General features: G+C 29.4%; 1 long non-coding RNA gene across 1 annotated transcript; it reads left to right on the top strand.

Moving 5' to 3' along the window:
• Positions 1-7460: 7460 nt before the first annotated feature.
• LOC132619279 (uncharacterized) lies at positions 7461-9004 on the top strand. The gene is made up of 2 exons (XR_009574652.1): positions 7461-7655; positions 8550-9004. It is a non-coding gene; the product is annotated as an uncharacterized LOC132619279 (long non-coding RNA).
• Positions 9005-12056: the final 3052 nt, after the last annotated feature.

Here is a 12056-nt window from a genome sequence, read left to right as displayed (position 1 = left end):
TACGCATGTGACATCATCATTGATTTAATTGTTTGATTTTCTAAGCATTTGTTTTTTAACGTTGTTTGTTTTATTAATATGGGATTCACTTTTTTTTTTTAATATTACTTGATTCTGTTAATATGGGGTTTCCTTTTTTTCCCGTCAGTTTGGATGTGGTGAGTTTCACTTTTTTTCTTTCTTTTTTTGATTGCTCGGTGTTGTTTAGTATGGGGCCCAACCTTTTGGACATTATTAGTTTGCACTATTTTTATGCATATAATATTTCTACTATTAAGAAGCATGGGCTGGGGCTCCCTTTTCGTCATCCGTTGTGGGGCTCCCCCATGAAAAAAAAAATATTTTGGCCCCATATTAAACAACCCATAATTAAAAAAAAAAAAAAAATTGTGAGCCCCATATATATTAAATAACAACTAATATTAAAAAAAATTATAGGCCCCATATTAAACCAGTATTAAAAAAAAAGTGGACCCATATTAATAAAATTAAGCAATATTAAAAAAAAAGTAAATCTCATATTAAAAAAATAGACAATATTATAAAAAAACGTGGGCCCCATATTAAACACCATGTGAATCCATAGCAAACACTGATATAATAAAGTTTTAAATATGGAGCACAAACTATAATGTTATATTAATCGTGTTTTGAACATAGTTTCCCATATTGACAAAATCAAGCAATATATATATATATATATATATATATATATATATATATATATATATATATATATATATATAAAAAGTGGATCCCATATTAAATAAAATAAATCGTGTAAACAAAAGTGCAGAGTTTGTACTCTTAACAAACACTAATATAATAAAATTTTAGATACGGAGCACAAATTACAATGTTATATCAATCATGTTTTGAACAAAATATATCTATATATATATATATATATATAGTGTAAACTAATAATGTCCAAAAGGGCGGACCCCATACTAACAACACCAGGGAATATAAAAAACAACTATATAAAGCTAAACTCATGCTTCATCATCCATTGTTCCTTAAAAAAGGTGGGCCCCATACTAAATAGCACCGAGCAATTAAAAAAAAAGAAAAAAAAGTGGAACTCACCACATCCAAACTCATGGGAACAAAAAAGTGAGCCCTATATTAATAGAACCAAGCAATATTAGAAAAGAAAAAAAAGTGAATCTTATATTATTAAAACAAACAATGTTAATAAAATCAAACAATTAAATCAATAATAATAGACTCATTGTCACATGCGTATCAACCCATAAATGGGAGCAAATGAAATTATTGTACAACAACATACTTAAAATACTCATATATTAAAATAAGATAGAATTTAATTACTTTTTCATTTTTTCCTTACTCTAATAAATGTGAAAAAAATTGTGGGCCCCATATTAAACACCATGTGTATTCGTAACAAACACTAATATAATAAAGTTTTAAATACAGAGTACAAACTATAATGTTATATTAATCGTGTTTTAAACATAGTGTCTCATATTGACAAAATCAAGCAATATATTAAAAAACAAAAAAAGTTAATCCCATATTAAAAAAAACAATGTCAAAAACAAAAGTGCAGACTTTGTATTCTTAGCAAACACTAACATAATAATGTTTTAAATACGGAGCATAAATTATAATGTTATATCAATCGTGTTTTGAACATAGTGTGTGTGTGTGTGTGTGTGTGTGTGTGTGTGTGTATGTGTGTGTGTGTATATATATATATATATTATATGCATAAAAATAGTGCAAACTAATAATGTCCAAAAGGTTGGGCCCCATACTAAACAACATCGAGCAATAAAAAAAGGAAGAAAAAAAGTGAAACTCACCACATTCAAACTCACGGGAAAAAAAAGGACCACATATTAACAGAATCAAGCAATATTAAAAAAAGTGAATCCCATATTAATAAAACAAACAATGTTAAAAAACAAATGCTTAGAAAATTAAATAATTAAATCAATAATGATGCCACATGCGTATCAACCCATTTGTGGGTTCAAATGAAATTATTGTACAGTAACATACTTAAAATACTCATGAAAAAAATGGACCCATATTAAAAAAAAAAGGCAACGTAAAAAAAAAAAAAACTATTCACCCCATATACTAAAAAATCAAACAATATTCATGTAATTCCCAAAGTATCCCCATCAAGTCAATAATAGTGGATTCATTGCCACTTGTATAATAATAACCCATTAGTGAGAGCAAATGAAATTATTGCACAGTAAAAAACATTGACCTCATATTATTACTTTTCTTCAAAATACTTAACTGCGGTATTTTGCTATTCCGCCATGTCATTTATTTATTATGTTTACTAAATAAATATACTTAATATATATATATATATATATATATAGATAGATAAGATACCATTTAATTATTTTTTTTATTTTTATTCTTACTCTAATAAATGTGAAAAGAGATTAATATCAAATGATGTTCAAATAATGAATAAGATAAATTAGTCAAATTATAATTCTAGTCCATGTTTCCTTAACAAATCATGCAAAAGACAACGTGACAAGTAAAATGAGTTAAACCGAAAATATTTACTAAAACTTTTAAAAATAGAATTTCTTCGTTTAAATAGAAAATTAATTTCTATTTTGTTTCGTTTCAAACATGTAAAATTAATTTAATAATGTGAATTAAAATTATCCAAATCAAAATTTGATAAAAAATAATAAGTATTTTACACTTTTAAATTAATCGAATTAAATTGAAAATATCAATTGATGCTTAAATATTGCTATTATTTTATCTCAAAGAGAGGAAAATAATTTTCTTTTAAACAAGTCTTCTCTTTTAAAAAGTATTAATAAATTTTCGTAGCAAACACAAATAAAATAAAGTTTAGATACGGAGCACAAACTAAAATGTCATATTAATCGTATTTTGAACATAGTGTGTGTGTGTGTTGATGAGTCGTGAAATTACGCGATATTCGGCGCTAATTCCTTAAGCTTTTGTGACTCCTTAAGCACTTTTGTTGTTACTTTTTGTGTTTTTATGTTGTTTTGTAGGAAAAGATGCCTGAAGAGCAAAACGGAGCAAAACGGACCAAAATAGAGCAAAAATAGAACAAATCAACGTTTTTTGCACCACATGCTAATAGCATGCTAATAGCATGTGGTGCAGCATGTTGAACATGCTAGCAGCATTTGCTGCAGCATCTGCTGCCAGTGAAAATGGCACCATATGCTACTCGCAGAGTGCAGTATATGGCGCAGCATGTGGTGACAGAGAAAATTGTCACCACATGCTACGGTTTTGGCACCACATGCGATTAGCATGTTGAACATGCGAATAGCATGTGGTGCAGCATGTTGTGCAAGAGGGTATTTTGGTCCAGATTTTGTTCCCGTTTTTGGAATAATATAAATACTCTTTTAGGGTTTGTAATAGATTAGCTTTGGCAGTTTTTCATCAAGTTTGGAGACTAGTTTTTACACCACACTTTGGGGTTAAAGATTTGAAAATTTGGTTGAGTATTTCTTAAACCTTTAATTCATTTCTTTAATTCCTTGCCTTGTATTGTATATCTAAGTGTGTATCTTTCTATTCCATAACTTGAATATCGTTTATGAAAGTATTCTTGATTAAAGTTTGGTTTGAAACTCTTGTTATGCTTATGTATTGAATGCTTCTTATTGCTATTGAAGTGGGTCTTTGTTGATTTAATTAATCTCGTTCTTGAATGTTTCCAAAGGGATTAGCTAACCCTAGGACTCACCCATTTACTTAGATTGAGCTTGGAAAAGGAAATCTAGGTTGGGAAAGATTAATTAACAAGAATTTGGCTCATTAAACTCATCTAATAACTTGAGCTCGGAAGAGGATATTTACTTGAGGTTAAATTGATTGTACCTAATATCACACTCTAAGGCTTGGAAAAACTTAGAGTGAAATTCATTGATTTGGTTGGAAGACTTTCAATGAGATTTTAGATATCATTATCTATCAACACAAACCTGCTCTTAGTTGTAAAATCGTAAAATACGTTGGATCGTTACTTGAGTGTAATCTCCTATTATCCGTACTTGTGGCCATTGATCATTTTACTTGCTTTCTAGGTTAGTTTACATTTCCGCATTAGTCATAATATTTCTCAAAAACCCAAAATATTATTTATCGTTTGGCTTTAGCTTAGTTGGTGAAAGTTCCTTACTTTCTTAATCGCCTAGCACATTGTTCCCTGTGGGATCGACCCCGACTCATAATTGGGTAAATATATTGCATACGACCGTGTACACTTTCTCTTTGAGGAGTGTATTTGGACGTTATCAAAAATGGTGTGTGTATATATATATATATATATATATATATATATATATATATATATATATATATACACACACACACTATGTTCAAAACACGATTGATATAACATTATAATTTGAGTTCCGTATCTAAAACTTTATTATATTAGTGTTTGCTAAGAATACAAAGTCTGTAATTTTGTTTTTGACATTGTTTTTTTTTTTAATATGCAATTAACTTTTTTTTAATATATTGCTTGATTTTGTCAATATGGGATATTATGTTCAAAACACGATTAATATAACATTATAGTTTGTGCTCCGTTTTTAAAACTTTATTATATTAGTGTTTGCTACGAATACGCATGGTGTTTAATATGGGGCCCACAATTTTTTTCACATTTATTAGAGTAAGAAAAAATGAAAAAGTAATTAAATCCTATCTTATTTTAATATATGAGTATTTTAAGTATGTTGTTGTACAATAATTTCATGCTCCCACTAATGGGTTGATGCGCATGTGGCAATGGACGATGAAGCATGGGTCTTTTTTTAATTTTTTTTATATTCCCTCGTGTTGTTTAGTATGGGGCCCGTCCTTTTGGACATTATTAGTTTGCACTATATATGTATAGATATATTTTGTTAAAAACATGATTGATATTTACAATTATATCAATTTGTGCTCCGTATCTAAAACTTTATTATATTAGTGTTTGATAAGAATACAAAGTCTGCACTTTTTTTTACACTGTTTATTTTTTTTAATATGAGATTCACTTTTTTTTATATATATTGCTTGATTTTGTCAATATGAAAAACTATGTTCGAAACACGGTTAATATAGCATTATAGTTTGTGTTCCGTATTTAAAACTTTATTATATCAGTGTTTGCTATGAATACACATGGTGTTTATGGGGCCCATATTTTTTATAATATTGTTTATTTTTTTAATATGAGATTCACTTTTTTTTAAATATTACTTAATTTTATTAATATAGAGTCCATTTTTTTTTAATACTGATTGATGTTTAAAATGAGACGTGTAATTTTTCTTTTAATTATGAGCGGTTTAATATGGAGCCAAAATATATATATATATTTTTTTCATAGGAGCCCACACCCGACCAACCCATGCTTATTAATAGTAGAAAAATATGATTTTGTTGGTTCTACCACAAAAGGGCAAAAAAAACAAAAAGATTTTGTCGGTAGCATTTAGGTGAGTTGTTCCCCATTCGTCACGCCCACATATGCATAATTGATTTGTTGGGTCCCAATAATTATTAAGTTAAGAAGTAAAAATGATATACAGTTTGGTTTCGAAATTTTTGGGTTGTTAAAGTGAATGTCTATTATAAGGAAATCTTTTAATGATAATAATATATATTCATATAATATAATATTTTTGTCATAAATAATGTAATAAAGTATCAAAATGTTTGATTAAAATCTCAAGATTATTATTGGTAATCTTAGAGATTCTATTTATATAAAGATGGTTAATTACTATTATATTATCAAAAAAAAAAAAAGATAGTTGTTATAGGAGATAATTTTACCAAAAACGTATTGCTATAAATATAGTTGTTGCTGTTATAGGTAAAATGTTGTTATATAGAGATAAAATACAATATAACAAAATGATTCCTAAAAAAACTTGACTATTATAGAGAGGTGTTATTATAGTGAGGTCTGACCGTATAATGCTTCATTTTGGTCAAATTATTTTCATTGTGCTAATAGTTCACCTTATCTTATTATATTGTTAGATATGTATTTCCATGTTCGAAATCTATCATGCATTCTAAGTTTGTTATTCTGGCAAATTGGCTGATCTTTTCAACAACAAAAAAAGACTGTTTAAAAAAAATAGCTCGGAGCACAAAGCATTCCGCGTGTTCAGAAGAGTTCTACCTTAAGGAATGTAATGTAGGAAAGACTGCTATGTTCTGAACTTTAGTTTTACTAACAAAAAATATTTTCTTATTTTTAGTTTTGACTTCTTAGATAAATAAAGGAGAAAGAAAGTGAGTGAACCATGTTCTATTCGAAAGAAACCAAATGATTTGCTCAATAATTATGTATAATTCCATCTTATGCATTCGTGCCCGTGTTTAATTAGGGTGATGAACATTATGATAATATTGCTCCGGACATAAGTAGATTCAGAATTTAAAATTTATGAATTTCAATCCCTATGGATTCTCATAAACTCATGGGTTAATATGCGACTGGCTCCAAATGTTTTTACAAAATTAAAAACCATATCCAGGACATGGTATGCACTCACATCGCAATATAGTTTTTTTTTTTTTTTTTTTTTACCATTGAACCAACTGAATCAAATTGCTTCGTGGAAATTCATTGTTGCCGATTTTACCAAAGTGGACATCATTCTCAAAAGTCAAAGCTCAAAACCAAGACATTTGGTCAAAGGCAGAAGAACATTTATAATTGGGGATAATTTAAAAGATCATATTATATTCTAACTCTCCATCACATTTTCGTATAACACTATTACTATTTGTTTGAAGTAAAACGATAATGGAATCTATATTTAAAGAATCGCGAGGAAAATTATGTAATTTAATCTTCACAATCCTAACTTGTACATGTGTTTGGCAGAAAGAAAAATGCGTTTTCCCAGAAAATAAGAGATGCTCTGAGTTATTTCTTTTAGTGTTTAATTAGGTAGTCAAAAGATATGTTTCAAGAGTATTTATATAATATTAATCTAAGCAAAAATGGAGGAGGTGGGGGAGGAAGGTGGTAGGCGGGGGTTGGGTTGGGGTATTTGGGACGGGAAGGAGATAAATATACTTATGAAACATATTTTTCCTATTCTTATTAGCAAAGTCATTTTCTTGATTTTAAAAAAATTTATTTTCCTAAAAAAACATTCTCAGAAATATTTTAACCAATCAAACATGAAAAAATTGGAAAGCATTTCTCAAAAAATATTTTCCTCCCTACCAAACACACCCTTAATCTACATGATATGCTATCACGTCAATATATAGCACCCATAGACTATTAATTACATACCTAATTAAACAGTCCAAGATCAACCATAGTCAACCTATAAACCAATAAACATTGCACAAATATACATTTATAGAAACAAATAAATAATATGGCCCCTCCTAATAAATATGTAAATAATTCAACTATTGATACATGCAATTCTCGTGTACCACTTTTTATTTTTTATTGAAACAAAGCTAGCTCCTTCATTGAGTATAAATTCTACCTCTTTTGCACTCTTGTAGCACACAAAGCAATTTTCTAAAATCTCATCAATATACTTTTTATAGAAGAATGGCTTCTTTTCAAAAGCAGTTAGCTGTTTTCATGCTCCTTTGCTGGGTCGCCACAATTGGTGAGTATGCATACTTATTTATACACACTACATAATAACCAGTATTAGAGACGATCAGTTCTTTTACTAAACACAGTAAACAGTAAAATTTCACTGCTAATATCTTATTTGATGGCGGATTAGCTAATGGCTATACAAAAGAATCATGTTAGCTACACATACACACATATATATACATATCGGATTAAACAGTTGTTAGAAAGAACATAACATTTTAGTTAATTACTCAGTTGTGTCTTCACGTGCGGGTCTGATTCTTTTCAATGGACCAAACACGTGGAGTTCTTTATTTTCAATAATGAGTGACAGTAATACTCGAACCCCGATAACCTCTGCTTGGATGCAATGTTGAAATATGTGTGACTATCTAATCTAAAGGCTTTAGTTATTAGAGAGCGCACACTTTTTATTTTGTAATATTTCAATGTAAATAACTAGCTAGTTTAGGTGGAGACTTACGAGTTATTTTGTAATATTTCATGTAAATACTAGTTTAGGTGGAGACTCACGAGTTTCTCCATGAGGAAGCAGATCTCTTTCAACACTGGTCGGTAGGAATTATCATGAAACGAGAGAATTCCTTGATTTACACGACTAAATATACATCCTCTAGAAGATGCAAAGAATTCTCTTCATAAGGTGGTCATCTCTTAATGAAAAGCATCCCGTTTCTTTGATACCACTATGGGGTATTTATATCTTAAATAGGGTTTTAGGAGGAGGTCCAGCTAATAGAGTAACGGGCTAATAAGCACCCCTTATGGATTGACTTGATCCAATAATAATTTTTCAACATATTAATACTCAATTATGTCTTCAACAACGTATGATTATACATGTCAAATTTTTATTTAATTACCTGACTTAATATTTTTTTGTTATATATAATTACAGCCAAATATTCAGGATCACCAAACATGATGGTTATGGCTGTACGTGACTTGCCTTTGGATGTGGCTATCATGGAACAAGTTCTTTTTCCAGGACTCACTTGCCGGAGATCATGTAAAACAAACAATGATTGCTCAGATGGTATTATTTGCGCGACATGCCGTTATTTTCCAAAACAGAAAGTCCGTATTTGTGTTGCTTCTTAATTACGTATTTTCGCGTAATTAAGGTATTAATAATGATGTGTTATGTGTCGTTTAATAATAAATAAGGTGATTTGCAATTGCTTCGGCTCTGTATGTTGCAAATTGTCAACAAATGTTTGTATTGTAAACATGTCTTGATGTATCGTATGTTATTGTGTCGTCTTTATTTTAAGTATTAATGAATGGACTATGGTGTGATAATAAGAAGTGTATTATGTATACGAGGAAGTATTAGTCGAAAAGTTTTTATTATGTTTTTGTTTATCTTCGCATTATAAAAACGGTCACACGAGTGTCATGATCCCAACAAAAGAAGAATGAGTATATATGTGCTCACTTATAGAAAATCTAATCATTTAATTGTGGTTATTGCTAAAGAAATATAAAGTGTCAATTGAATATATTAACACCACTTTTGTGATGGCAAATTCTTTGACGAAAGGATTATAGCCAAAACATCTGACAAAGTCAAACATTCCATGTTGAAAGGAGGACATTATTAATTGCAATGAACAGATATATGGAAAGGTATATGTTTATGCAATTGACACTCTAAGCATTATTGCAGGACCCATATGATTTATGTTGTGACCTACCGAGAATGGCGATAATCAGTTATGATTTAGATAATGATATTTTAAGCATTATTGCAGGACCCATAGTGTATTCTAAATGTTGTGTTGTGTAATAAATTAATATTATAGTGCATGAAAGGGATTATATCGAATAAAGTGATGTACGATCGACATGACTCATAATAGTTAAGGAAATATCTTCACCGCCACAGGAGGAGGCTAGTAAAGCTTTTGCATTAGGCCTCCATTTTTTTTTTATTATTCGATGCTGCAAAAGTTTATGTATTTTTACAAGTGGAGGAGCACAAAACTTTTGGTAGGGAGATTCAAAATATAAAAAAATAAATATACGGAAAAAGTGAATTCATATATTACTAGAAAATCGCTAATTTTTTATGGATCGAAATTTGGCTCGTCAGTGACATTTTCGATGAGTTCTGACCTTATATATATACGATGTAATCTTCGACGGATGGGATTCAAATAAACCCCTTGAGCCCCTCTGCCCCTACATACAATAATACCTCGATTCACTCCAAATTAATCTTTATAAATATTTATTGAATTTCTTAATACTTACTCTTTTTAATAGCGTCACAATTAGAAAGTGTAAAAATAACAACCATAATTTGTTCTTGTATCTTTCTTCGCTATTCCGTTTTAGAGAACGGTTTTTCATCAGCATCAACTTCTTCGATAATGATTGTATCATTCACCATTTTCCTGTAGATGCCTAATATAACAAAAGATAAAATCATTAATAAACAGAGGATTTGAACACTGTGAAGTTAAAAGAAATTCACAGTTACTAAATTTTCAGTTAGTAACGGAAAATCTTGAGCTTTATTATTAGTTGTAACTTGTAATGGACTGTCACGTTTATCAAAAAGGCCCTTTGAGTTCTATTTACATTTGTACTTAATATCAAAATATATTTCAATAAGAAGCACTAATTATCTTTTGATTTATAAATTGTGATTGATTTATCCCATTCGTCTTGGTTTAGTTGCTGATTTGTTTTCCAATTGAAACTAGGAGGATGTGCTCAAGTTTTCATATATTTTAAGTATCTAAATCCTTTTATATGTTTGAGGGGATTGTTTTACTACAAGTATACGTCATATCTACGTCATTACATAATTATTAGCAGTGTTTTAAAAGACGAGAGCGTAAGGCGGAGCGTTTTACATACGCCTCGATGAGGCGTAAGCCTCGAGGCACGGGGCGTAAGCCCCATGGGTATTTAATTTTTAGTATTTCTTAAAATAATATAATTATAATAAATATTTTAAATAGGTAAAATTACATAATAAAATAAAAAAATTGTAAATAAATGAAAAATACATACATACACACACACACACATATATATTTATGTACGTACGTATGTATGTATGTATATATGTATATGTGTGTGTGAGAGAGAGAGAGAGCGCGTTTGATTCTCACAAAAAAATGATCAAAGCAATCCATTATACACCGCTTATAACTTGTAATTATATATAACATAATTTTACAAGTATAAACAATACAATGAAATAAAAGCTATTATGAAATGCAAAACAATTCTAACATTTTAACTTTCATACACGGAAAAAAACACAGTTTCTTAAAACACTATTACTATCATACTATTCATTTTATCTCCCTATAAGCAAATAATCAATAAAATTTATCAATATTACAATTAAAACATAACTTCTTCATGAACAAAAAATAAAATTATATGATAATTCTGATACATATGACTTAAGACCAATTACAAGTGAAAATCTACAATTCCGCTATGTGTTTTTTTTTTTTTATATAAGTGATATTCACCCTCACGACGTTCTCAAATAATAAATATCCAATACTATGACTTGTTATATGAGCTACACCCAATCTTCAATAGACGCTTAGGGTGTAAGCCTCATAGGAACTAAGCCCCACACGTTAGCCCCAGGGCGTTTTGCCACTGCCCTGCCCCGAGGCGAGCCTCGGGGCGAGTCCTGACATTGCCTTTTAAAACAATGATTATTAGGGGAAATTTCAGTAATGTACAATTTAGCACACAAAATTACATTTGCGTAGCCATATTTTTAGATTACAAAACCTATCACCCAACAAATTATGGCTGCGACTTATATGTACAGCATTATACAACAATGTACAACTTTATACAACAATATATAACTTTATACACCTACTACACACAATGTATAAACCTTGTATAAAAATATATAATAACGTATAAGAGTTGTTTATACACACTTATGCAGTGTTATATAGTATTTATACAGTGTTAAAAGTGTAACATAATGTATGTGTTTTATACACACCTTACCCTTAAAGAACCACTAACATTAGAAAGAGATTTGGAAGAAAAAATAGCATCTTGGAGTTTGATGTGCGGGGGAAGGGGGGTGGCTATCTCGAGTAATTATTATTATTTTAAAAAAAGGGGATGAAGGCAACAAAATGTAAAAATAAAACTATGGCCATTTCGGGTAAATACTTTACCCGAAATGCCATAGAGTGTTATTTTCCCTAATTATTACTCTCTCCTCTCAATTTATGTGGCACTTTCACTTTTCGAAAGTCAATTTGACTAAATTGCATTAGATTAACTTAATATTAATTTAAGATTAAAATTTATATTTTTGAAAATTACATGAAAAGTAATACTGTATAATTTGTAACTTTTCTCATATCAATTTGGTGAAAAAGTATATCTTAAAATGTTGGTC

This window comes from Lycium barbarum, chromosome 11, assembly GCF_019175385.1.
Source record: "Lycium barbarum isolate Lr01 chromosome 11, ASM1917538v2, whole genome shotgun sequence".
Taxonomy (NCBI): domain Eukaryota; kingdom Viridiplantae; phylum Streptophyta; class Magnoliopsida; order Solanales; family Solanaceae; genus Lycium; species Lycium barbarum.
This window is presented reverse-complemented; position numbering and strand designations above follow the sequence as displayed.